The sequence below is a fragment of the Myotis yumanensis genome, unplaced genomic scaffold (assembly GCF_028538775.1).
Source record: "Myotis yumanensis isolate MYYU_CA2020_CCGP unplaced genomic scaffold, mMyoYum1.0.hap1 SCAF_2, whole genome shotgun sequence".
Lineage (NCBI taxonomy): Eukaryota > Metazoa > Chordata > Mammalia > Chiroptera > Vespertilionidae > Myotis > Myotis yumanensis.
In genome coordinates this window covers 127,389,868-127,415,072 of record NW_027223753.1, presented here as the reverse complement: position 1 = coordinate 127,415,072, position 25,205 = coordinate 127,389,868, and the positions used below count along the sequence as shown (strand labels likewise).

Below are 25,205 nucleotides of genomic sequence, written 5' to 3'. Positions count from 1 at the left end.
CAGTCAAGCTGAGGGGACCATTAAGGCCATCCTGATCAGATGTTAGGCAGAGTTTGAGAACACAATAGAAAAATTAAGAAAAACAATGGGGGCTAAGGAGAGAAGTAGACTCATTTGTTTTTTCTCATACACTGTAAAATACAATAGATGAAGAAGAAATGGTTCTTATCTTCAGGAGGTTTGCTTATTGTAGGGACTATGATACACACACACACACACACACACACACACACACACACACACCAGTAACTTCACAATAGGGTAAAATGGAATACAAACTCTTCCAAAAAATGTTATAGAAGCTAAAGAGATAATGGTTTTCAAGATGGTTTTATAAAGGTAAGTTTTGATTTTGAAATGGAAATGTGATGTTTGAGTTTGTTGTCTTGCCAAACCAAAGAATGGATTCCTGGACAAAAACAGTTAGGGGAAGCAAAGTTTATTGAGAGAAGCCAGTCCTGGAAAAGTTGCAGCTGGGGATTCAAAAGCAGGCTAGTGTCCAGAGCTTCTGTAACTGGCAGTCAATGGGTCTGTGCTGCCTGTCACTACTTGAGCCAATTAAGCAGAGACAGGGTTGAATCAAATATGAGCATTTATTCCAATACTGCCAGCTGTATGGAACAGAAGCCCTCATAAACCAGCTGTTTATATAGGGTAGGACAAGGATTACATGGGGAAGTAGGGATTACAGGCAAGGGGAAGTAGAAGGCTGGGGTGGGACTCCATTGTTTGGGCAACAAGATTGTGAATCTTTCCATGATAATAGGCAGTTCTTGAATGAGAATGGACCATATTCCAAGGTTGACTTCCAGGTCCTGGGGGCATACAACTCCCAGCCAGGTCAGAATGTCCTTTCTTTAACCAACACAAGGCAATCATGGTTAATAGAGCATGATTAATATTTCTCATAACCATAGCTAGTCCCCAATATTCTATTTTTGCCCCTAACACTTTTATTCCATGTTGCAATTGGGTGTAGTTCAGTATCCAAGCTAAGTAAAGTCCATGAGTCCATGTGTGGAATTTCACATGTCCATAAGCCACATGGATGCAGGGGAGCACATCCTGTGGAACCCAGTGTGAGCCACACAGAGAGAGAGAGAGGAAAGGAGGGGGGAGAGAGAGAGAGAGAGAGAGAGAGAGAGAGAGAGAAGAGGAAGCTCATGCTTTTTGTTTAGGGCTTAGATACAGCTTTGCTAGTTCTTGATTGGTCTTTTCAAATAATTCTGCCTCAGGAACATCCTTGGAATTGGTTTATATGCCTCACTGCCTTGTGATTGGCTATTTGCAAGCTGTCTTAGCACCACCCATTCATTTTAAAGGTCACTTCTCCTGCCCAGTTGGATTGTCTTAGTAACTCTACCTAGCTGGGTTCTCTGGTTCTACTCCCCTCCCCCAACTCCACACCTCCCACTGCCAATGGTCCCATCCCAGTCTACCTAGCTTCCATCTGTCTCCTCAATTTCATATGAAATCTGGAAGTAAATTAGAATTTGACTGGTAAAAAGATAGGGTATGGTATCCGAAAGAACTGAATTGCCTTCTACTACCAAGTTTTATGAGAATACCAGAGGCCTAGTGCATGAATTTGTGCACAGGTGGGGTCCCTCTGCCTGGACAGTGATTGGGACCAATGGGGGCCAGCCAGCCGGGGGAAGGGACTGTGGGAGGTTGGCCAGCCACAGGAGGTTGGCTGTGGGAGCTCACTGAACACCAGGGGGCAGCTCCTGCAATGAGCTTCTGTCCCCTGGTGGTCAGTGCATGTCATAGCAACCAGTTGACCTTTCATAACAGTCTCTTAGGCATATATATATACTAGAGGCCCAGTGCACAAAAATTTGTGCACTGGGGGGGGGGGGGTCCCCCAGCCCAGCCTGTGCCCTCTCACAGTCTGGGACCCCTCGGGAGATAACGACCTGCTGGCTTAGGCCTGCTTCCGGGTGGCAGAGGGCAGGCCCAATCCCTAGGTGCAGCCCCTGGTCAGGCTCAGAGCAGGGCTGATTGGGGACTTGGGGCGCCGCCCGCTGTCATGCACAGAGCAGGGCAGATCGGGAGGTTGCAATGCCACCCTCAGTCACGCTCAGGGTAGGGCTGATTAGGGGGTTAGGGCACCGCCCCCTGTCAAACTCAAGGCAGGGTCAATGGGGAGGTTGTGGCGCCACCCCCTGTCATGCACAGAGCAGGGCCAATCAGGGGGTTGGGGCGCTGCCCCCTGTCACTCACAGAGCAGGGCCAATCAGGGGGTTGGGGCGCTGCCCCCATCACTAACAGAGCAGGGTCCATCGGGGGGTTGGGGCGCTGCCCCCTGTCACTCACAGAGCAGGGCCCATCAGGGGGTTGAGGAGCTCCCCCTTGTCACTCACAGAGTGGGGCCGATAGGGGAGCTGGGACACCGCCCCCTGTCACACACAGAGCAGGGCGGATTAAGGGGTTGGGGTGCTGCACCCTGTCACACTCAGGGCAGGGCCAATGGGGAGGTTATGGCTCTACCCCGTCACACACAGAGCAAGGCCCGTGGAGGGGGATTGGGGCACCACCCTCTATTACCCACAGAACAGGGCCGATCAGGGGGTTGGGGCGCCACCACTGTCACACTCAGGGCAGGGCCGATGGAGAGGTTATGGTTCTACCCTGTCACACACAGAGCAGGGTCCATGGGGGCGGGGGGTTGGGGCGCTTCACCCTGTCACTCACAGAGCCGCAGGGCTGATCAGGAGGTTTGGGCGCTGCCCCCTGTCACACTGATCCCGGTGCCGGGAGCCTAGCTGCTCCGCTGATCCCAGTGCCGGGAGCCTCGCTGCTCCGCTGATCCCGGTGCTGGGAGGCATATTACCCTTTTACTATATAGGATAGAGGCCTGGTGCATGGGTGGGGGCCGGCTGGTTTGCCCTGAAGGGTGTCCTGGATCAGGGTGGGGGTCCCCACTGGGGTGCCTGGCCAGGCTGGCTGAGGGGCTGAGGGCTGTTTTCCCACTGGCAGTTGACTAAAAGCTCCCAACTGCTCCTTGTTTTTTTTTTTTGTTGTTTTTTTTTATTCTGGGCCAGCTTTAGCTCTGAGGCCTCGCTGCTGAAAACATGGATACAATGTTGTGGTCCGGGGCTGACTGACAGCCGGTTTTGTTTAGCTTCTTATTTGCAACATAGTAATAGTTGCTTAGAGTTGCAGTTGAGAGTCCGGCAAGTGAGGCGGGGAACGTTGGAGTCCGCAGTCCCTGGAGGAAGCAAGCCTCCCTGCTCGCTTCAGTGCATGGCTGCCAGCCGCCATCTTGGCTGACAGTTAATTTGCATAAGGATATGCTGATTAGCCAATGGGAAGGGTAGCAGTTGTACGCCAATTACCATGTTTCTCTTTTATTAGTGTAGATATATATATATATATATATATATAGTTTTTAAAATAGAATTTTAATAATTGAATGTGAAGATTTATGTTAACATCATTGATTTTTTAATTTATTTAAAAAAATTCAATGGAGCACTAGATGTGCTATGAATCTGCTGGCTATTGTGGTTTCAAAGATAATTACTATACTATCCTCTCAGATTACTCATGTATTCATAGGATAACTGGCTTATAAACACACAGTTACAAAATGAAAAAGATAGATGTTATAATAACAGTAAATTCTATGAAATAGAGACAAATGAAAGGAGAGATCAACTCTGCCTTTATCTCAGAAAAGCTTTCAAAAAGGTTGAAGCATGCAGAGGACGAAAGTGCTTTTGTAGCACTGTTATGGCAAATCAAACTAACCAGCAAGAAAACAGAAATGAACAAATAATAAGGTAGAAGGGAGGTAATATAAAAGACAGTTTTAATCTTTGCTTTCCTCCAATTTTCTAAACAGCAGTCATTATTTTAAAACATAAATGAGATCATGTCACTTCTCTGCCCTAACCATTCTGTAGCTTTCCTTTGTATTTCAAATAAAATAAAGATTCATTTTTCTTGCCATACTAAACCTCTTCTTATTTTTCCACTCTCCAACTTAATTCCTTTTCTTTTTTGCTGCTAATTTTCAAATTCACTGGCCTGCACTCAGTTTCTAGGAAGTGCCAGACTCATCCTCCTCTCTGGTTTTTACACAACTGGATTCTTTTCATTTTTCAGCTCACAGGATTAATATCACTTACCCATAGACACCTTCCGAGAATACCTATATAAGTATCCCCATCATCCATTATTCTCAGTTACAACTTCTGTAACTTCTGTCTTGAACTTATTAAATTTGTGATTATATTAAGCACTGTTTATTTGTATATTTTCCTTAATAAATAAACATTCAGCTTTGTCTAGAGTCTACAGGAGAAAAACAAGTAGAATATAGCATATATTATAGTAATATGTATATTAATATTTGTAAAGAAAAATGCACAAACAAAACACTGAAAGACCAAAACAAAAACTTACATAAATGCTTATTTATGCAAAAAGGTACAGAAAAGAGGCAGAAGTAACATGTTTCTGAGCATATATTGTTATTAATTTTGAATTAAACATGAAAACTTTTTATGTATTACAAATTAACTTACATAAAAATACAGTCTTAAAAATTGAGGACAAACTAAAACAAATATTTCATGTTCATGATATCACTACACAGGCAAATTATTTCAACAAGATTTAGAACATAATATTTTGGCTATACATCTTTAAAGGAAATGTTTACAAAGAAAAGAAACATAAGGTACTTAAACCTTATTGAATTTTATTGTTCTAGTTAGGATATCACTATGGTTATTCAAAATTTTATTTCTGTATATTACAGAATAAAGCAAATGAAAAGTTAATTTTATAATTATTACTGTAAAACAGGAGATATAAGCATAAATTTTCAAAAAGTTAAAATTATATAATATTGTATTTGGTGTTAAGTATGAACTCAGAGTATTTGTTGTTTAAAAAATTTTTTCTGCAGTTCTGTCCACTGAAAAGACCCAGAAACTATATCAACTCACTGGTTCTGAGCACCCACATGTACATATCATGGTGTCTAAGTATTATTCTCATCAAAAGTAACCATGGCTGCTTAGGAACATAACTTATTTCGGGTCTCAGGAACAAAATGTAAAAAACAACATAGTTTGCTATGCTAGAAATCAAGGAAACTATCAAAGACAAATGTGGGCATACTAAAAAGTCACAGTTAACAACCTTAACGAGATCCCACTACCAAAACTGGGATAATTTAAGAGTAATAATAATAACTGAAATTAATTTTAAATAGTAAATATGTATTTTATATCCATGGTGTTAATAAAATGGTTCTCAAAAAGATAGCAAGCTAAAACAATGAAAACCATTATCATTATTAAAGATATAGAATGCACTAATAATTTACTGAGAAAATTGGTTATAAATGAAAATAATAAACATTTTCTTCACTTTTCTCTAGGAAATAGACTTACATTGTTAAAAAAAAAAAAAGCCCTGGTTAATGCGAAAAATAATTTCTTTATATGTGATTTCTAGTTAAGGCATATGAAGGAAAGACAGAATTACAAATTCACAATTTTGCAACTATTACTTTAATAATTATGTCAGGCACAAATCATCAAAGTACTTAAAAACATTTTGTGAGAGGTTAATGGGGTATGCTTATTCTTAAAGACCAAAAGTATCACTTCCAAGGATTATTTGCTGATATTAAGATGAGAAACAAATTTTTTTAAAAATCATGACTTTGTAATGGAAGGAATGTTGCCACTTACAACATTCTGATCACCACTGTTACTAGGACAACAAGACCTGTATGTCTCCTGATTGGTGCAGTTTACTCTACAGAGCACCACCTACAAAATGCCCTGCCAAAAGCTGGATGCAAATCTACTTGGTCTTTATATCTTACTTCCAGTTTATAGAAAATATAGGAATTAGAGCAATAAATTAAATGACACCATAAAGAAGTAATGCAGGTCATTTAATAAGATCATTGATTATACTTTTTCAACAAGTCAATGATGTAAAAAAATAAAGACTTTTTTTCCTATATTAAAAGATGCTAAAGAAAAATGACAACCCTGGCCGGTGTGGTTCAGTTGGTTGGGCATCGTCCTGTGCACTGAAAGGATGCTGATAAATACCAGGTCAGGGCACATACCTGTGTTGTAGCTCAATCCCCAGTGGAGGACATGCAGGGGTAGCCAACTGATATTTTGCTCTCAAATCAAGGTAGAATGAAAGTCACAAAAAATCACTTTTACTGTAATTATGTGTTTCATGTGGGTGCACCTTCCAATCGTTTGTGAAATCGTTTGAGCAAGGACGTTATACTCACCTTTGTATTTCTAGTAGCTAGCATATTGCCTGGCACACTTTTGATACCCAGTAAGTGTCACATAAAGGAAGAAAAAAATATGGAATTGGAATATAAAAAAACCAAAATGTATATATTAGTCCAATAACTCAATATCAAATCCATAGAGGGGGCTGTACTGAGGGTTAAGGGTCTGTATCCCAGGCTCTATGCACTGGTCTATCATTTTGGAGTGAATATTATGAATGTGCAGTGCATGGCATTTTAAGTGTACAATGTATGAATGGAAATGAGAAATGGAGAGAGAAAAATAAACATGGTAAATTAAAGTAACTTCACCTCCCATGTAAAACATATGCAAGGGTTTTTTGTGTTTTTTGGTTAATCCTCACCCAAGGACATTTTTCCATTGATTTTTTTTTTTTTTTTTTTTAGCTGACACAAAGGCATTTATTAACAGAAAACAATAATTGAGGAGTCCTGTTCACAGATGGCGACCACGGCGACCCCCCTTCCTGCAGGTGCTGTCGGAGGTGATGGAGGTGACATCCTCAGTCTGTCCGATCTTCATTCCCAAGCAGGCAAGGGCTCTTAGAGCTGACCGGGCCCCTGGTCCAGCTGTCTTGGTCCTGTTTCCTCCTGGCCCGGAGTTTGATGTGAAGAGCCGTGATACCCAGCTCCTTGCACCCCTGGGCCACACCCTGGGCAGCCAACATGACAGCGTATGGAGAGGACTCATCTCCTCATCTCCGTCAGCCTTTCCCTTCATCCCACCAGTCACATGGCAGATGGTTTCCTTGTCAGAAAGATCAGTGACATGGACAAAAGTGTCATTGAAGGATGTAAATATGTGGCAGACACCGAATACATTTTCTCCTTCAGCCACCTGAGGTCCGAGGCTGACGACCTGTTATTCCTTCTTTTCCTTGCCCTTGCGAGGTGCCATTTCTGCGTGTCTCACCAAGACTCCGCCACCAGAAAGCTCCATTGATTTTTAGAGAGAGTGGTAGGAAGAGGGGAGAGAGAGAAACATCGATGTGAGACACATCGATTGCTTGCTCTCCGCATGTACCCAACCAGGGCTAGGATGGAGCCTGCAACCTGCAACCGAGGCACATGCTCTTGACCAGAACTGAACCCAGGACCCTTCAGAGTAGGGGCCAACACTATTCGTGGAGCCAAACTGGCTAGTGCTTCAAGTGTTTTAATCCCTATAACTTCTCACCATGTTAAAAACAAAAACAAACTGATACTAGATGATTTTAGCTCACAGGAAAAAATGCTGTAGGGATAGAATAAACTGTAAAATGCATATTTTGATGATGGCATCATCCTCATCCCCAATACTTGAATGTTGGCCACTTTGCAATCATTATCGCTAAGATATGTAGCATCTCTGCAGGGGAAGTATTATTATTTTAATTTTAAAGATAAGGAAATTAAAGGTCAGAGATTTAAGTATTTTGCCACAAATCTCACATGTATTACATTTGACGTGACAAGAACAGCAACATAGATAACAACAATAAACAAAATCACACTAAATAATATTTTCTTTTCTCCAAGAGGAAATTGAGACATGGAATCATTTAGTTCATAAGTGGCTAAAGTTTAAGGTCTTCCTAACTCCAAAATACTTAGCAATAAAGTCAAAAGTGTAAGCCAATCTGTAATATCAGATTGAAGAATTCCAGTTTAGATATACATGCTTATAGTTGTGAATATTTACCAAAAATCCGTGGAAAAGTGGGTCATAGGAACTGATAGTATTTTTATACAAGAGAAACTAGAGATTGTATAATGCAATGTGAAAGATGTTACTTTTTCTGATCCTGCTATGATAATAGCTAAAATTAATTTCTCAAAAGCTGAGGAATTTGGCAGAGATATTTGGAGGTTGAGAATATCCCTATGAGAACAAGAAGAAATTAAAAAATATAAGAGGGATGATCAAAGGTAGAGAATCCCTGCTTACCTTTCCAGATGTCACAAAGTGGTGGCTCATATTTTTAAAAAATGATATAAAGACAATTCCCTAGAGAAGGAATCAAGCCAAGAGCTTTAAAGAGCAAAATAGCTGCAGAAATGTTTAAAGGCGTACACAGACAGAAAACCAAGGTGAGGATTTGGAAGCAGAAATTCACACAGGTCTATTAAGATAGAGTAATGAGAGAAGAAAGAGGAAGACAAAGACACTTCCCACAGCTATGTGAGGTTGTGCAGGAAAACAGGACAGAGTAGAGGAGAGCAAAAAAGTTAAGGGTTAGCTTGGCACAAAGGGAAAACAATGGTGATGCACTTGTGTTCCTTAAATAATGGAAGTGATCATTAGCAAGAAAGTTCAGAGCCCAGCGGCGTGGCTCAGTGGTTGAGTGTCCACCTATGAACCAGGAGGTCACGGTTCGATTCCCAGTCAGAGCACATGCCCGGGTTTCAGGCTCCTTCCCCACTGCGTGCTGGAGGCAGCCGACTGGTGATGCTCTCTCACCATTGATGTTTCTCTCTCTCTCTCCCTCTCCCTTCCTCTCTTTGAAATCAATAAGTATATTTAAAAAAATAAAGGAAGTAACTTGAGAAACAGGAGCAAAGAAGGAATCTGAGCTGATGCAAGGTGCCAACGAAAGAATACGCATTTTATTGGAAACTATCACAGTTCAAGAAGTGAATCCAAGGAAAAAGTATTCCAGTGAAATATTGTGGATAAATTAGGCACATTTTATATATTATTTATTACAATATTAAAATGGTCATCACAAGTGAATCTCAAGTTTATGGGTTTTCTTTTTTAATTTAAAGACATATATTAAAAGCCAAACCTTGAAACTAGACATTGATTTATAGAATTTTCAAAGCGTAGCATAAGACATGCAATAGGCACCACGGTAGGAGGGAAAAAAGCTGTTGGGTCGAGGAATCTGAGGAGACATGATGCTTTAAGGGGAAGTGGGAAGAACATTAATTTTATTTCAGTGAAGCAAATGTTTGATTGGAAAAACAACAACACAAACAGTTTCTCTTTAAGACCATCTGTCTGAGCATTGCTAAAATATGTGAACACATTTACCAGCAACCCCATCAGATGCCCATACGCAGCGGCGGGTGAGTGTGTGTGAAAGGTGTGTAATTCAAGGTGCCAGAGACATGAGACAAGCCTGCTTGTCTAGTTTCTCTCTGTGTGTTGGCCTGAAAACTCTTACAGTGAGATCGTAGGGCACTTCCAGGGAAATAAAATACACCAATGAAAATGGGATGCTACACTTAGTCTGAAATGAATTTTATTTCATGCAGATGACACTCTTTGAGTTCCAGGAGGAGCACAGGCTGTAGACAAATATGAGTAGTGTGCTCCCTAGAGCAGTGGGAAGTACAACTAAACAGATCAAAGTAGCAAATCCATTAATATGATACCAGGTGCAGAAGTGGCTCTATGAAATGTGACAATGCTGAGACCAGTGCAAGGAGAATTATTGGCCTTCAATTTACAGAGAGGAAGATGGTGCACAATAAAATAAGGCATGGTAAGGAAAGTACATGACAAATTAAGGGAAATCTACCATTTGAAAATAGGGCAAGACTGAGTAAACAAGTCCCAGTGACAGTTTTCCAGTGCCTTAGTTCTATGAGCACCCTTCCCCTCCCCCACCCGCCCCAACTGTATGGCACTGCTGGCAGGGCTGTTTAGTTTCCTTTGGAAATGTAGGGATAACTTAAAAGAGGGTCATGTTTCAAAGTGAACTGTAACAATACTTTGGGCAACAAACTTTAAATTCCACCAGCTCATGTGAAGGAATGAGGGAATAGGACTGCTTTACTGAAGATAAAAAAAAAAATTTTTTTGAAGGAAAAAGAGGGTGAATTATGAAAAGGATCTGGTAAAGTAGATGATGGTGTAGAGTATAAAGCCTAAGACTTAAAAGGAAAAACTAGGAAGGTATCACACTTATAAATATCAAAGAAGATCTATGTGAACACATGAAGACATTTTTTAAAAAGATTGTAAATATCTAAGGGAAGTAGTAGAACTGAGTCAAAGGAAAGAAGCCTTTCTTGAATTTAAAAAAAAAAAAGCCCACTTCCAATTAAAATACATATATAATAACTAGAGGCCCGATGCAGGAAATTCGTGCAAGGGGCTCAGCCCTTGCAGCCCTGGCTTCGTCTGGAAGGTCGTCTGGAAGGTCATCCAGAGGGTCCTTCTGAAAGTTGTTCTGCTGTTCAGTCTAATTAGCATATTAACTCTTTATTATATAGGATGTTTGCCCAAGGGACGCAGGAGGAAAGGAAACCAAGGAGCACAAACTCAGTAACTATGACATGCTTGAGAATCAGATGACTCAGGTTATAAAAATAGTCGAAATAATGTTACACACGCATATATGCATACACATGCAACTACATATTTATGTGGCTGAATTGTTCACACACTCTTGACGTGTGTGGTTTGATGTTTATAATGATCCTTCAGCCTGGAAGGACAGTTATCTTAATTCCCATCTTGCAGGTAAAAACACTGAGTTTCAAAGAAATCTACCAACATTTCTGGGGGGAAAAAACAGGTATTAATCCTTAATGTCATCAGCTTTGCTTACTTGTGAACTCAGCCTCCCTTTTCCCCTGGAAAAACAAAATTCTTGATCCTTTTAAAATTCCTATATCTGTCTGTATTTGTCAAACCCAGTAGTCGGCACGCCTGAATGGTACTCTGGGCACATGTGTCCCACGATGCGGCAGCCTGTCCACCTAACTTCACCCATATTGATCAGTCTCTCTGCATAGGTCTCAGTCCTAATTGTGATTTCCTCTACAGTTTTCTGGAAAGACTAACTCATGCGCATGCGCGGCTGAATTTCTGCTCCCTCACGAAAGCATATCCATAGTTTCTTACCTTTTAAAAACCAAGTCTTGTCTGTCTCCAAATTCCTGTTTAAATTCTCTTTTATCAGACAGAGTGCTTATAGCAAAAACCCTGTAACATGAGTGACCGTGGGTACTGCACACTTTCACAGGAACCACATCTCACGCCCTCTTGAACACAGTATGTGAATTTCTGGTCATCAGTCTTGGAGAAAGACACATTGGCCCATTTTCTTATCTTTAAACAGTCCAACCATACTTTACACTTTATTTGGCAGCTTGCTGAATTAATGTCAAGTAAGAGAGCTCTATGTCTCTTAAAAACTTCATATGTGTATATGGTGTTTGTTCAAAGTGTGAACATTATGCAGAATCCTTCCTTCATAACTTTGGTATACAGCTGGAGAAGTACAAAACCTATGAGTATAATAGTGATTCTTTCAAAGGATAGTTTACAGATTTTATAACTGTTTTCTCTTTCTTTTGGTTGATATGTATAAAAAAGAATTTTATGTTCTTTGAATAAAATATTAAGAATTTGGTCTTGATTTGGCATGTATTTTTCAACATTTTTTTCTAGTGATTAATTCTTATTGTATGCAATGGAGTTTCTGATCTGCACATGAAAATCAAGAAATAAAACAATATTTGTTTTCAACACCACTAGTTCAAAAAGCTCTGTGCTAGAAGACCACACTGTCAAGAGAAAAATTAGCCAGAGAAGAAAACTACATTATAAAATTTAAAAATTAGTAATTATAAAAGCATTAAGGGAAAATGATAAAAATGAGAGAATATAATTTATGACAATAGATGTTATTTTTAAAAACATGTTTGTTGGTAGAAAAATATAAGTATGAAGTACACACAACTTTTTTTTTTTTTTTTAAATATATTTTATTGATTTTTCACAGAGAGGAAGGGAGAGAGACAGAGAGTCAGAAACATCGATGAGAGAGAAACATCGATCAGCCGCCTCCTGCACATCTGCCACTGGGGATGTGCCCGCATCCCAGGTACATGCCCTTGACCGGAATCGAACCTGGGACCCTTCAGTCCGCAGGCCGACGCTCTATCCACTGAGCCAAACCGGCTTTGGCCACACAACTTCTTATTGTACAGGTTGGTCCAACTTATAAAGAGGTATCCACTTCCCATCTCACACCATCCCTGTGTTATGACAAACATTGTCAGAAACATGGAGCAATTAGATAACCTCTATAAATCAGAGTGAATGGAGGACTGGGGTATTATGCACAGATCAGGAGATTTAATCATGAGTAACCTTGTGTCATTCAGCTATTCCATAACTTATTTATTAATTCATGCTTTTATTCAACAAAAAATATATACCTTTAGTAATATTATGTCCACTTATAAAAATTATCTGTAGCCACAATGGAAAACAGTATAGAAGTGCCTCAAAAAATTAAAAATGGATCCATTATATGATCCAGCAATCTTACTTCTGGGTATATCCAAAGGAAATGCAAGCAGGATATTGAAGAGATATCTGTATTCATATGTTCATTGTATTCACAATAGCCAAGGTATGGACACAACATACACACACATGTACACACACACAATGAAATATTATTCAGTCGCGAGAAATACAGAAATTCTGCCATTTGTGGGAACATAAATGGATCTCCAGAGTCTTGTGCTAAGTGAAATAAGCCAGATTGAGAAAGACACATACTGCATGGTATCACTAACATGTGGAATCTAAAAATAAAGTAAAACTCATAGAAATGGAGGTAGAAAAGTGGTTCCCAGGGCTGAGGGTGAGAAAATAGGGAGAGGTTGGTAAAAAGGTAAAAACTTTCAGCTAAAAGATGAGTGATATCTGAAGTTCTAATGTAAAACTTGGTGACCAGAGTAAATAACATAGTATTATATAATTAAAATGTGCTAAGCAAGTAAAATATAGAACTTAAATAGTTCATCACCAAAAAAGGAGAAGAGAATACTTGCTGTAATACCTTAGAAATAAGTTGTGTTACTTTTTTTGTATACCCATTCTAGTTTTCATTTTGTATGTATATACATAGGTATGTACATACATGCATATATACATATAGATAGATAGATAGATAGATAGATAGATAGATAGATCTTGTTATATGTATAAAACTTAAGCATCCTTTGTCATTTTATAGAATACTAGAGGCCCGGTGCACAAAAATTTGGGCACTAGGGAGGGGGGGTCTCCCAGCCTGGCCTGTGCCCTCTCGCAGTCTGGGACCCCTCGGGAGATAACGACCTGCTGGCTTAGGCCTGCTCCCGGGTGGCAGAGGGCAGGCCCAATCCCTAAGTGCAGCCCCTGGTCAGGATCAGAGCAGGGCCGATAGGGGAGTTGGGGCGCCGCCCCGTCATGCACAGAGCAGGGTGGATTGGGAGGTTGCGATGCCACCCTCAGTCACGCTCAGGGTAGGGCCGATTGGGGGGTTGGGGCACTGCCCCCTGTCACACTCAAGGCAGGGTTGATGGGGAGGTTGTGGCGTCACCTCCTGTCACTCACAGAGCAGGGCCGATCAGGGGATTGGGGCGCTGCCCCCTGTCACTCACAGAGCAGGGCCCATCAGGGGGGTTGGGGTTCCATACCCTGTCACTCACAAAGCAGGGCCGATCAGGGCGTTGGGGAGCTCCCCTCTGTCACACACAGAGCAGGGCCAATCAGGGGGTTGAGGAGCTCCCCCCTGTCACTCACAGAGTAGGGCCGATAGGGGAGTTGGGGCACCGCCCCCTGTCACACAGAGAGCAGAGCGGATCAAGGGGTTGGGGCGCTGCACCCTGTCACACTCAGGGCAGGGCCAATGGGGAGGTTACGGCTCTACCCTGTCACACACAGAGCAAGGCCCGTGGAGTGGGGTTGGGGTGCCACCCTCTATCACCCACAGAGCAGGGCCGATCAGGGGGTTGGGGCACTGTCACTGTCACACTCGGGGCAGGGCCGATGGAGAGGTTATGGCTCTACCCTGTCACACACAGAGCAGGGCCCGTGGGGGGGGGGGGGGGGGTTGGGGCCCTGCACCCTGTCACACACAGAGCAGAGCCGATCAGGGGGTTGGTGCGCTGCACCCTGTCAAACACAGAGCCACAGGGCAATCAGGGGATTGGGGAGCTCCCCCCATCAGGCACAGAGCAGGGCTGATCAGGGGGTTGGGGTGCCTTCCCCTGTCAGGAACAGAGCAAGGCGGATAGGGAGGTTGTGGCCCTGCCCCCTGTCACACACAGAGCTGCAGGCTGATCAGGGGGTTTGGGCGTTGCTCCCTGTCACGCTGATCCCGGTGCCGGGAGCCTTGCTGCTCCACTGATCCCGGTGCCGGGAGGCATATTACCCTTTTACTATATAGAATAGAGGCCTGGTGCATGGGTAGGGGCTGGCTGGTTTGCCCTGAAGGGTGTCCTGGATCAGGGTGGGGGTCCCCACTGGGGTGCCTGGCCGGTCTGGGTGAGGGGCTGAGGGCTGTTTTCTGGCTGGCGAGTGACTGAAGCTTCCAACCGCTCCTTGTTTTCTTTTTTTTTTTTTATTCTGGGCCAGCTTTAGCTCTGAGGCCTCACTGCTGAAAACATCGATACAATGTTGCGGTCCGGGGCTGACTGAAAGCCGGTTTCTGGGGTTTTGTTTAGCTTCTATATTTGCAACATAGTACATAGTTGCTTAGAGTTGTAGCTGAGAGGCCAGCAAGTGAGGCGGGGAACGTTGGAGTCTGAAGTCCCTGGAGCAAGCAAGCCTCATGTTCACTTCCAGCTGCCTGGCTGCTGGCCGCCATCTTGGCTGACAGTTAATTTGCATAAGGATATGCTGATTAGCCAATGGGAAGGGTAGCGGTCGAACGCTAATTACCATGTTTCTCTTTTATTAGTGTAGACTAGGGGCCCAGTGCATGAATTTGTGCACCTTGAAATGAACTGTGGGCTGCAAGGCTGCAGTGGGCATAGGGGTGGGTCTCGGCCCATCCTCCATGCCCCCGCCTGGCCCCTCCTGCTAAGGCCCCCAGTCCCCTGCCTGCTGGCAGCTCCATTCCCACCACCACCACTCCCCCATGCTGATGACCCCGGCCCTGCTCGCATCCACTGATGGCGTGGAGCCATTGGGGCCAGCGCCAACAGCGAATGAGAGCAGTGGCTGCTGCCCCAATCACCCCTCAGGAGCAGGGGGAGGTGGAGAAGCCCTCAGGGGTAATAGGGGCCAGCAGCTGCCACTCACACCCACTGACAGCGTCAAGCGATTGGGACCAGCGCCGGCAGTGTGTGCAAGCAGCAGCACCTGCTGCGGGTGTGAGCAGGGCTGTCGCCAATAGCAGGTTCAAGAGGTGGTTGCTGGCCCCGATCACCGCTCAGGAGCAAGGGGAGGTGGAGAAGCCCTGAGGGGCTATCAGGGCCGGCAGCCACTGCTGGCACCTGCTGATGACGCCAAGTGATCAGGGTTGGCACCAGATGCTGGCAACGGATGTGAGTGGGGCCGGCACCAGCAGCAGGTGCGAGCACCAGGCAGGACCTTGGTGTGTGGGAGCAAAGAATTTTCAGTAACCACCAGAGTCTTGCCCCAATGACAGTGACAGGCTTGGTCTGGCTCCTTCACTCACCTGCTCCACCATGCCACTACGGCCAACGCTGCTATGTTTCGCGCTCTGCCACCTGCTGCTGACGCCTGCCAAGTTCCACACGTGCCCCCTAGTGGTCAGCGCATGACATAGCGACCGGTTGTTTGGTTGTTCCACTGTTCGGTCTATTTGCATATTAGGGTTTTATATATATAGATAAGCAATTTCCTAATCATATATGTGATGCATACATATATGCAACAGTCCTCTATAATGCCATCTTAATAGCTGTATATTTTCCCAGCGGATATATGTACATATATGTATATAATTAATTTAATATTTTATCTTTGTTAGGTATTTATGTAACTGTCTACATTTCACTGTTATGAAAATGTTGTGTTAAGTATACTTAAGGTGAACATGAACACATCCTATATAATAAAAGGTTAATATGCAAATCGACCAAACGGTGGAACAACCGGTCTCTATGATGCTCACAGGCGCTCAACGCAGGAGCTGCCCCCTGGTGGTCAGTGTGCTCCCACAGGGGGAGCGCCACTCAGCCAGAAAACCAGAAGCCAGGCTCACGGCTGGCGAGCGCAGTGGCAGTGGCAGGAGCCTCTCCCGCCTCTGTGGCAGCGCTAAGGATGTCTGATCGACAGGTTAGGCCTGCTCCCCACAGTGAGCGGGCCTAAACCATCAGTCACACATCCCCCAAGGGCTGCCGGACTGTGAGAGGGCACAGGCCAGGCTTAAGGACCACCCCCCCAAGTGCATAAATTTCATGTACCGGGCCTCTAGTCTATTAATATGTGTTCTGATAAATTCCTACAAGTTTAATTGTTAGATTTAATATTTTGCACAGTTTAGGAGCTCCTAATTTATTTTGTCATAATATGGCTAAATTACACTGCAGAAATTTTTGGACTTTTTTTTCTTACCAGCTGTTTAAAGTGCATGTCCATTTCTTTACACCCTTGTGAAAATAGACATTATAAATTGTTTTAAACAAAAACAGAAAAAGAATCTCAAAACAAAAGGAGAGGATGCCTGTTCATATTTTCAAATAGATTTCTACTAGCACATTCGATTTTTTCTCTGTATGGTATATACAGTATATATAGCATAACACATCTATATCTCTATTCTCTATTTCTATTGTTATCTCTACATATTTAATATCTATTTATGTCATTCCTCATCCATTCCTCATTGATGAACTACCTGAATTCTTAACTCTGAAGTCATATATGTTATGTATACATTCCTATATGCCTGATACTGGGCTCTGGGCTTTCGGTGTCTCCTGGTGACCAGGCTTTCCTACAGCTGCCTCTGGATTGACTGAAAGATTTTACTGGGAAGAAAGGCTAGGGATGAAGAGAGGGCATGATCCTGCAGCTATGACTGACCTAGAAGGAGGGTTGGTAAAAAAGTCCCAGGAAGTGGCAAATTTGGAAGACATGGGTTTTGTGACTGCTAGGGAGCCTTCTGTAGGGAAAGAGATTATTTGGAGAATAAATCCTTGTAGTGAAATATTGCAATGGAAGAAGCAATATTGCAAATATGTTTCTGAGCACAGGTCCCTGAATTTGGAGGTAACTTAGAAGAAGAAAGAAAGTTAAAAAAAAAAAAAAAGTCTTACACCTGTAAGCATAAATGTATAATAATACAGAGCATTGCTTGGAATTTTACCAAGAGAAAATTTATTATGGTTAGCATGCACCATCTCTCTATATATAAAAGCCTAAGTGAATGGACAATCGTTCAACCGTTTGACCGTTAGCTATGACATGCACTGACCACCAGTGAGCAGATGCTCAATTCACAGGCATGGAAACATGGAACAGACTGATGAATCTCAGAGGGAAGGGTGGAAGGGGAAGGGAGGGAAGAGATTAACCAAAGATCGTATATGCATACTAGAGGCCCGGTGCACAGATTTATGCACCCGTGGTGTCCCTTGGCCTGACCTGTACTCTCTTGCAATCTGGGTCTCCTCGGGGGATGTTGGACTGCTGGTTTCGGCCTGATCCCCACAGGCCAGCCTAGTTTTTCAATAAAAATAAACAGAAAGGGTTTGAGGTTATCAATCAATCATGTGTTAATGCAAATAAGTCTGTGCCTGTTGCTTTTTCCTGACAAAGTCAAGTTACTCGCCCAAAGAGGAAATTATGATTGGTCTGAGTGTGTGAATCTTTGCAATGTGAATTAGATAGATATGTCTGAACTCTTCTTCCTATTCCCAAAGTAGGAACCTGAGGAGTATATTGCACACAGGGAATGCAGACTGGCATTATCACTGACAGTGTTAATGTGCCTTGTATCAAAATTGTGTCTAAGGTTATTCCTACATGAGATAATGAAGAGAAAACAGCATTCTCTTTGAAGTTCTAGATGGCTACTCCTGTCGCTCAAAATACAGGTTGTTATAATTATTACATTAATTTGACTACAATGTCATTTACATGGGCTTCTTGGTGAGACCAGGGTTTCTACTATAATTTCTAATAATCATCCCATGGAAACATGTCTCCCAACAGCATATCAACAGATACATTTTTATTTGTTCCTGCTATTTTCTGTTTATTGATTTTAGAAAGAGAAGAAAGGAGAGAGAGAGAGAGAGAGAGAGAGAGAGAGAGAGTCATTGTTTTGTTGTTGCCCTTTTTTTATGTGTTCATTGGTTCACTCTTGTATGTGCTCTGAGTGGAGATTCAGCCCTCAACGTTGGCATATTGGGAAGATGCTCTCCCTAACTGATCTCCCTAACTGGGCCAAGGCCTGTTCCTGCTATTTTCAAACACTAGTTCTAGTTATTGATGGTGCTACAGAGAAAAATAAATTAAAGTCCCTTCCTATAAACAAAGAATTTGCGATCTGGTTTTGGGGCAGACTGTTGATTAGAATATAACACACACTAAAATACGATGGGAAATCATAGTTCCAGGAAAGACCATAAAAAGTGGGCAAAGCACTGGTTTACACATCAAATCGTAGGATACATCTTCACCAGAAACTGAGGTCTCCCTGTATTTATGTGTGGTTATAAAAAGAAGATACCATATTATTTCAGAGTATAACTATCTTTACTGGAAGAAAACATAATTTATCTTTTCAGCCATAACAAAATAAAGGAGTATTTTAAAAGAGTTATGACTATGGATCATATTTAGATCATGTGCATACCAATGTGTAGAGATTTCCTATTTGCAAACAAGCTTAAATTTATTTCAACATACACACACACAAAAAGCCAATTTCAGTTTTCTAACTACTTTCTTTGCCATTTTCTCCAGTTGTTCTGAGAAATGGTTCCTTAAGGTGTGTACTTTTGTAAAATGGGTTAAAATGAGTGAATTATACTGGAGTACAAGGACAAAAGTAACTATTTATTTGAGAAGATAGCCTTTACGGTGAGTTAAATGGTTGTATACTATATAGGATAAATAACACTTTCAATGTCTTTTTGGAAAGAATTCTTTTCATTGTGTGTGATATATGATTTCTTGTAACCCTTATCCCTATAAAGTCTATAAACTCTGTAAAAGGGTTTCTGTGCCAGCTATATTAGAGTTCTTTGGTTTTAGAATCTGTGAGCATGATCATATGCGTGTGTGTATATGTGTGTGTGTCGGGGGGGGAGAATATTTTACTGTATTCCACTATACAATGCAGTATACCCCTGGCCTTTATTTGATAGCTATTTTCCCTTCTTCCTGGTATCATATTACTTTTTTTCTATTTTCCCTATGATATCCCAGCATATCTATTAACTCTCCTTCATTTTTAAAATGGCAAAATGACTAAATTTGCAAATCCTTATAGTGTGTTCAGCATCTGACTTGCATGGCGTCTTAGCAAATGAACTTACACACTTATGAGCAGGTTCTATTTCCCCTAGATTTTAAAATTATTTTATAATAAAATACTTGGGAATGTATTTTAAGCTTGCCACTGAAAATCACTGAATTTATATCAATCACCTTCCATATAACAAAATAAGCCAGAATGTCTTATTGTTATTATTAAAATGGAAAACCCTAAGAAATAAAAATTTTAGATATCCTTCTATAAAATTGATTCATATAAATTCTGAACCTGAGCTTTCATGATTTAATTTCTTCATAGACAGAGAAATAGATGTTTATAATGATTCTCTACTTTCAGCTTTGCAATCTAGGGGGGTGGGAAATTTGCCAGACAAGTATATAAGCATATTGGTCAACCTAGCTTGATTGCTTTCCTCCTGCAACGGGCAATTTTAATTTTCTATCACATTTATAGTCATCATATTTAAGAAAGGGCAAAATAGGTTAATGAAATCATTATAATTTTATTCAAATAATATATATTTTAAAAGCTCAACTAAAGAAACAGACAGCCTGGGTGGCATGGCTCAGTGGTTGAGCATCGACTATGACCCAGGAGGTCACAGTTCTATTCCTGGTCAGGGCACAGGCCCAGGTTGGGGTGGTGTAATACCTTCCAGCACATGGATGTGTTCAACAACATCAACACTCTCTGAGCCCCATAGTTTTTAAGTGCTTACGGAGACTTTATCAAATAGGCATTGTCAATTATTAACTCAATCTCTAGCCTCTCCCCTCTCTCCAGAGGATGAGGGGGTGATGAGGCTGATAATTCAGTTTCTAATCATGGCTTGGTCTTTCTAATGATTACCCTCCCTCCTGAAACTATCAAAGAGTTCACAAAGAGTTCCTCAGTAGAACAAAATATGGCCCAGGAAATATCAAGGAATTTAGAAGCTACTTCTAAGACATTCCTATCACCCTATTATTCAGAAAATTACAAGAGTTTTTGTATGTTTGCGTCAGGAATAGGGGCAGAGGGGAAATACATATTTCTTATGTCACAGCCTCTCCACCGTATTCAGGTATGGTAACAATGAAGGTGAACTGACCAGATATTGCTTCAGGAGAACTTGCTGCAAGGGTTGTATTTAGCTGACAGCCTCCAGCTGCTACCCCCCTCAACCACCATATTTATGAGTGACTGTGCTCTACATTGCTCCTCTCAGTCAATGAGAGAACCCAACAAACAGGGAGTCACCTTGTCTGATTCAGGACCCTTCTAACAGGAAATCTTGCTTGGAGCTCCTCATAAAACTGGCCAAGACCATCTCAGAGCTGCACTTCATGCTGAGGCTCTTCCCACCTAATCCTCATTTTCTTATTTCACAGACATTGGGCCTGCACCTGCCTATTCCTACTCCCTCCTCTGTTTATCTCTAAGTTGGTTATGTTCTATTCATGTGTTTCTAGGAGCATCCAAACCGACAGCAAGCCTTACATTTATCTTTCGTTTTTTAAGAAGCAGGAAGTGTAGAAACCAAAGTGAAAACTCTCTCAACTGGGCAAAAGAATAGCTTCAGAGGTCACCTACATCAATGGCTTCTTATTTTCATTAAAGTTTTGACATAACTATTGTGTATGAATCTGTGATATAATGAAGTCATTTAATAAATACATTTAAATATAAAACCGATATCTTCAGTTTTTGTTTTGTTTTGTTTTTAACAGAAATGTTGATGTCTGCCTTCATCCTTGATAATTTTTAACTACAAGTCAACTCTCACAGCTGAGTGGAATTCAAAATAACTCTACAATGATTAAAAGCAAACCAAAAATACAATATTTTAAAGTGGTTCAGGAGTTTTAATACACATAGGGTTTTGATAAGAGCAAAAGAAAATCCTGTCTGAAAGAATTAGTTTCCAATGATCACAGACTTCACAAGGAGGAAAATGGGCAAATTCACAAATCACAAAATCCACCAGGAAACAAATCACAGAAGAGTGACAGCCTAAGAATCGACAGTAGAAGCAGATTCTCCAAGATGCCAGAAACACACAACAGTAAAGGTAAACTTCAGACAAAAGAAAAATAGCCTCAGATCATGTGATCTAATATTTCAGAAGAAATAAAAAGCTAAGAAATTCATTAATAAGTTTGCAAATCAAAATGAACACAAACTCTGGCCAGGTGGCTAAGCTGGTTGGAGCATTGCCCCAAACACCAAAGGGGGGCGAGGATGGTTCCTGGTCAGGGCACTTAACTAGGTTGTGGGTGAGGTCCCTGGTCAGGGATCATGCCTTAGGCAACCCACTGATGCTTCTCTCACGCATCCGTCTCTCTCTTCCTATCTCTCTCAAATCAATGAACATATCCTTGGGTGAGAAGATAAAACAAAGCACAATGACTAGAAAAAAATAATGATAATAAATTGTGCTGTTAAAAGAAAGATTGAATTAAATAGATGATAGCGTGTGAATTGAGAGAAAGTGATTGGGATTTACGTGTTCTATATTATTCTAATGGTCAGGAGTAGGGTAAAGATAATATTAAATAGAGATTTTGATAAGTTCATATATTGTCATTTCTATAGTAACCATTAAAAAATCAAGATAGGGACTATAATATAAAATAATAGAGACAAAAATCAATCGAAAAATAAGCAAATTAATCCATAAAAGCTAGAGAGGATAAAAAGCAAAACAGAAAGAAGTAGCAACCTCATGTTAAAAGTTAGGTTCTAAAGTACAATACATCCATTAAATCAAGTAGGCAGGAGACTTCTGGAACTTTGGCTTATACCACTGAGACAAGGTTACACCCAAATTACCTAAATCATTATTAAATTACTAGAGGCCCAGTGCACCCCTAACAGCTGCTGCTGCCGGCTGGGGTCTGCCTTTGTTCTGTGCCGCCCCCTGGTGATCAGCGCACATCATAGCAAGCAATCTAACTCCTGGTCAGTCAAACTTACAAGGGGACACTTTGCATATTAGGCATATATATATATATATATATATATATATATATTTGGTCAATTATGTATTAAAATTAGACAAAAATGTAAATAGAATTTCCTTCACATTAGTCTATAAATTAAAATCAATTTGAGGTAAAAACAAATCTAATCTAATAAAAGAGAAACATGCAAATTAACTGCACCTCTGCTACGCCCCAAGCCACGCCCACCAGCCAATCAGAGTGACTATATGCAAATTAACCCAACCAAGATGGCAGCTAACAGCCATGGAGCTGGAGCAAGCAGGAGGCTTGGTTGCCCCGGCGATGGAGGAAGCCAAGTTTCCCACCTGCCCTGGCCAGCTGTGGTCTCCACTCAAAGCAACAAAGTTTCAATTATAGAAGATAAATAAATCCCAGATACCTGCTTCCAGCCAGCCTCTACTGGGAGCTTGGGTGGCTGGGGGCCGTGGCCAGCCTGCAAACAGCCATCAGCCACTCACCCAGGCTGGCAACACCCTCATGGGGTGAGGGTCCCCACAGGGGGGCTTGGCCAGCCTGCAAATAGCCATCAACCATTCACCCAGGCTGGCCAGGCACCCCAGCGGGGACCCCCACCCTGAAGGGGCTGTGGCCAGCCTGAAAACAGCCATCATTTCCTCACCCAGGCTAGCCAGGCACCCCAGCGGGACCCCCACCCTGATCCAGGACACCCTTCAGGGCAAACCAGCCGGCCCTCACCCATGCACCAGGCCTCTATCCTATATAATAAAAGGGTAATATGGAAATTGACCCTAACAGCAGAACGACTGGGAATGACTGGTCACGATGACACACACTCACCACCAGGGGGCAGATGCTCAATGCAGGAGCTACCCCCTGGTGGTTAGTGCGCTCCCACAGAGGGAGCTCTGCTCAGCCACAAGCCAGGCTGATGGCTGCCAGTACAGTGGTGGTGGCGGGAGCCTCTTCCGCCTCCTCAGCAGCACTAAGGATGTCTGACTGCAGCTTTGGCCTGCTCCCCGCTGGCAAGTGGGCATCCCCCGAGGGCTCCGTGCTGCTAGAGGTATGTCTGACTGCCAGCTTAGGCCCAATACCCAGGGGAGGGGGCCTAAGCCAGCTAGTAGTCATCCCCCAAAGGGCCCCAGACTGCAAGAGGGCACAGGCCAGGCTGAGGAACCCCCCGAGTGTACAAATTTTTGTGCACCGGGCCTCTAGTGTAAAAGATAAAATTATAAAACTTTAGAGTCAATTCAGGGAAATATACAAAGTTGGACAAAAATTGGTATACAATTGTGAGTAAAATTCTTTTCAGTTAATAAAGTTATTGTAATAATCATAACCTGTATGTCTTTTTTCATATGAAAAACTGTAAAGTTACTTTTTCCCACTAAGGTACAGAATGGGGATAGTAAAACAAGTGACACACAAAAAAAACACAAAACTAAACAAAAACACCCCAAAAAATCGGCTATTTATTATGACTGTATAAATTAATTATTGTTTATTTAAAACCATAAAAAAGTGAGAATAATCTCTGATTGAGAAAAATTTTTCATTGTATAAATGATAAATGAAGAGTATTCAGAATATCTAATGAAAACTCCATAAACAAATAAGAGAAAGACAAAAAAATGAAACAAGGAATAAGGACTTAAACTGTATTTGACAGAAAGGGAAATCAGAATCACCATTAAAATAAAAATATGCTCAAACGTATTATCAATTTAAAATTCCAAACTAAATTATAGTGTGGTACCATTTTACATGCAACCATATTGTTATAAAAATTCATATCCTTCAAATATCAAATATTGGTGATGATTTGAAATGACAGAACTTTCATATATTGCTGGCAGGAGGTAATGTAAATTAGCACAAATACTTTGGAAAATGACTTGACATTATCAAAATAAAATGACAACATATATGTCCAATGACTAGAAATTTTAATCTTCAATATTTAAGTGGAAGATACTCTTGTATACCTACTCCAAGAGGAATATATATCTTCATCAGAGATGAAGTATCCATCAGTAATTGAACAGATAAATAAATTGGATTATATTCATACAATGTAAAACTATAGAGGTGGCACTTGGTATGCTAATATGGAAAGCTCTCCATGACTTATTTATTTATTTATTTATTTATTTATTCTTTATCAATTAAGGTATTACATATGTGTCCTTATCCCCCATTGCCCCCCCCACACACCTCCCGACTTGTGCCCTCACCCTCCTAGTGTATGTGTCCATTGTTAATGCTTATATGCATGCATACAAGTCCTTTGGTCTCCCCCTTACCCTCACACTTCCTTGTCTTCCCTCTGAGGTTTGACAGTCTGATCGATGATTCTCTATCTCTGGATCTGTTTTTGTTCATCAGTTTATGTTGTTCATTATATTCCTTATCCCCCCATTGCCCACCTCACCCCCCGCCCCAGCTCATGCCCTCACCTGGGGCAGGGGATGAGGTGGGCAATGGGGAGATAAGGAATATAATGAACAACATAAACTGATGAACAAAAACAAATCTCAGAGAGAAGGCAAGGAAGTGTGAGGGTAAGGAGGAGAGATCAACCAAAGGACTTATATGCATGCATATAAGCATAAACAATGGACACATATACTAAAGGGGTAAAGGCACAAGCGGGGAGGGTGGAGGGGCAATGGGGGGATAAGGACACATATGTAATACCTTAATTGATAAAGAATAAATAAATTAATTAATTAATTAAAAAATAAGTCATGGAGAGCTTTCCAT

At 41.7% G+C, this 25,205-nt stretch overlaps 1 pseudogene; it reads right to left on the bottom strand.

Annotated features, from left to right (window-relative positions):
• Window positions 1–6,740: 6,740 nt before the first annotated feature.
• LOC139002080 (small ribosomal subunit protein uS11-like) lies at window positions 6,741–7,202 on the bottom strand (annotated as a pseudogene).
• Between the last annotated feature and the right edge of the window lie 18,003 nt (window positions 7,203–25,205).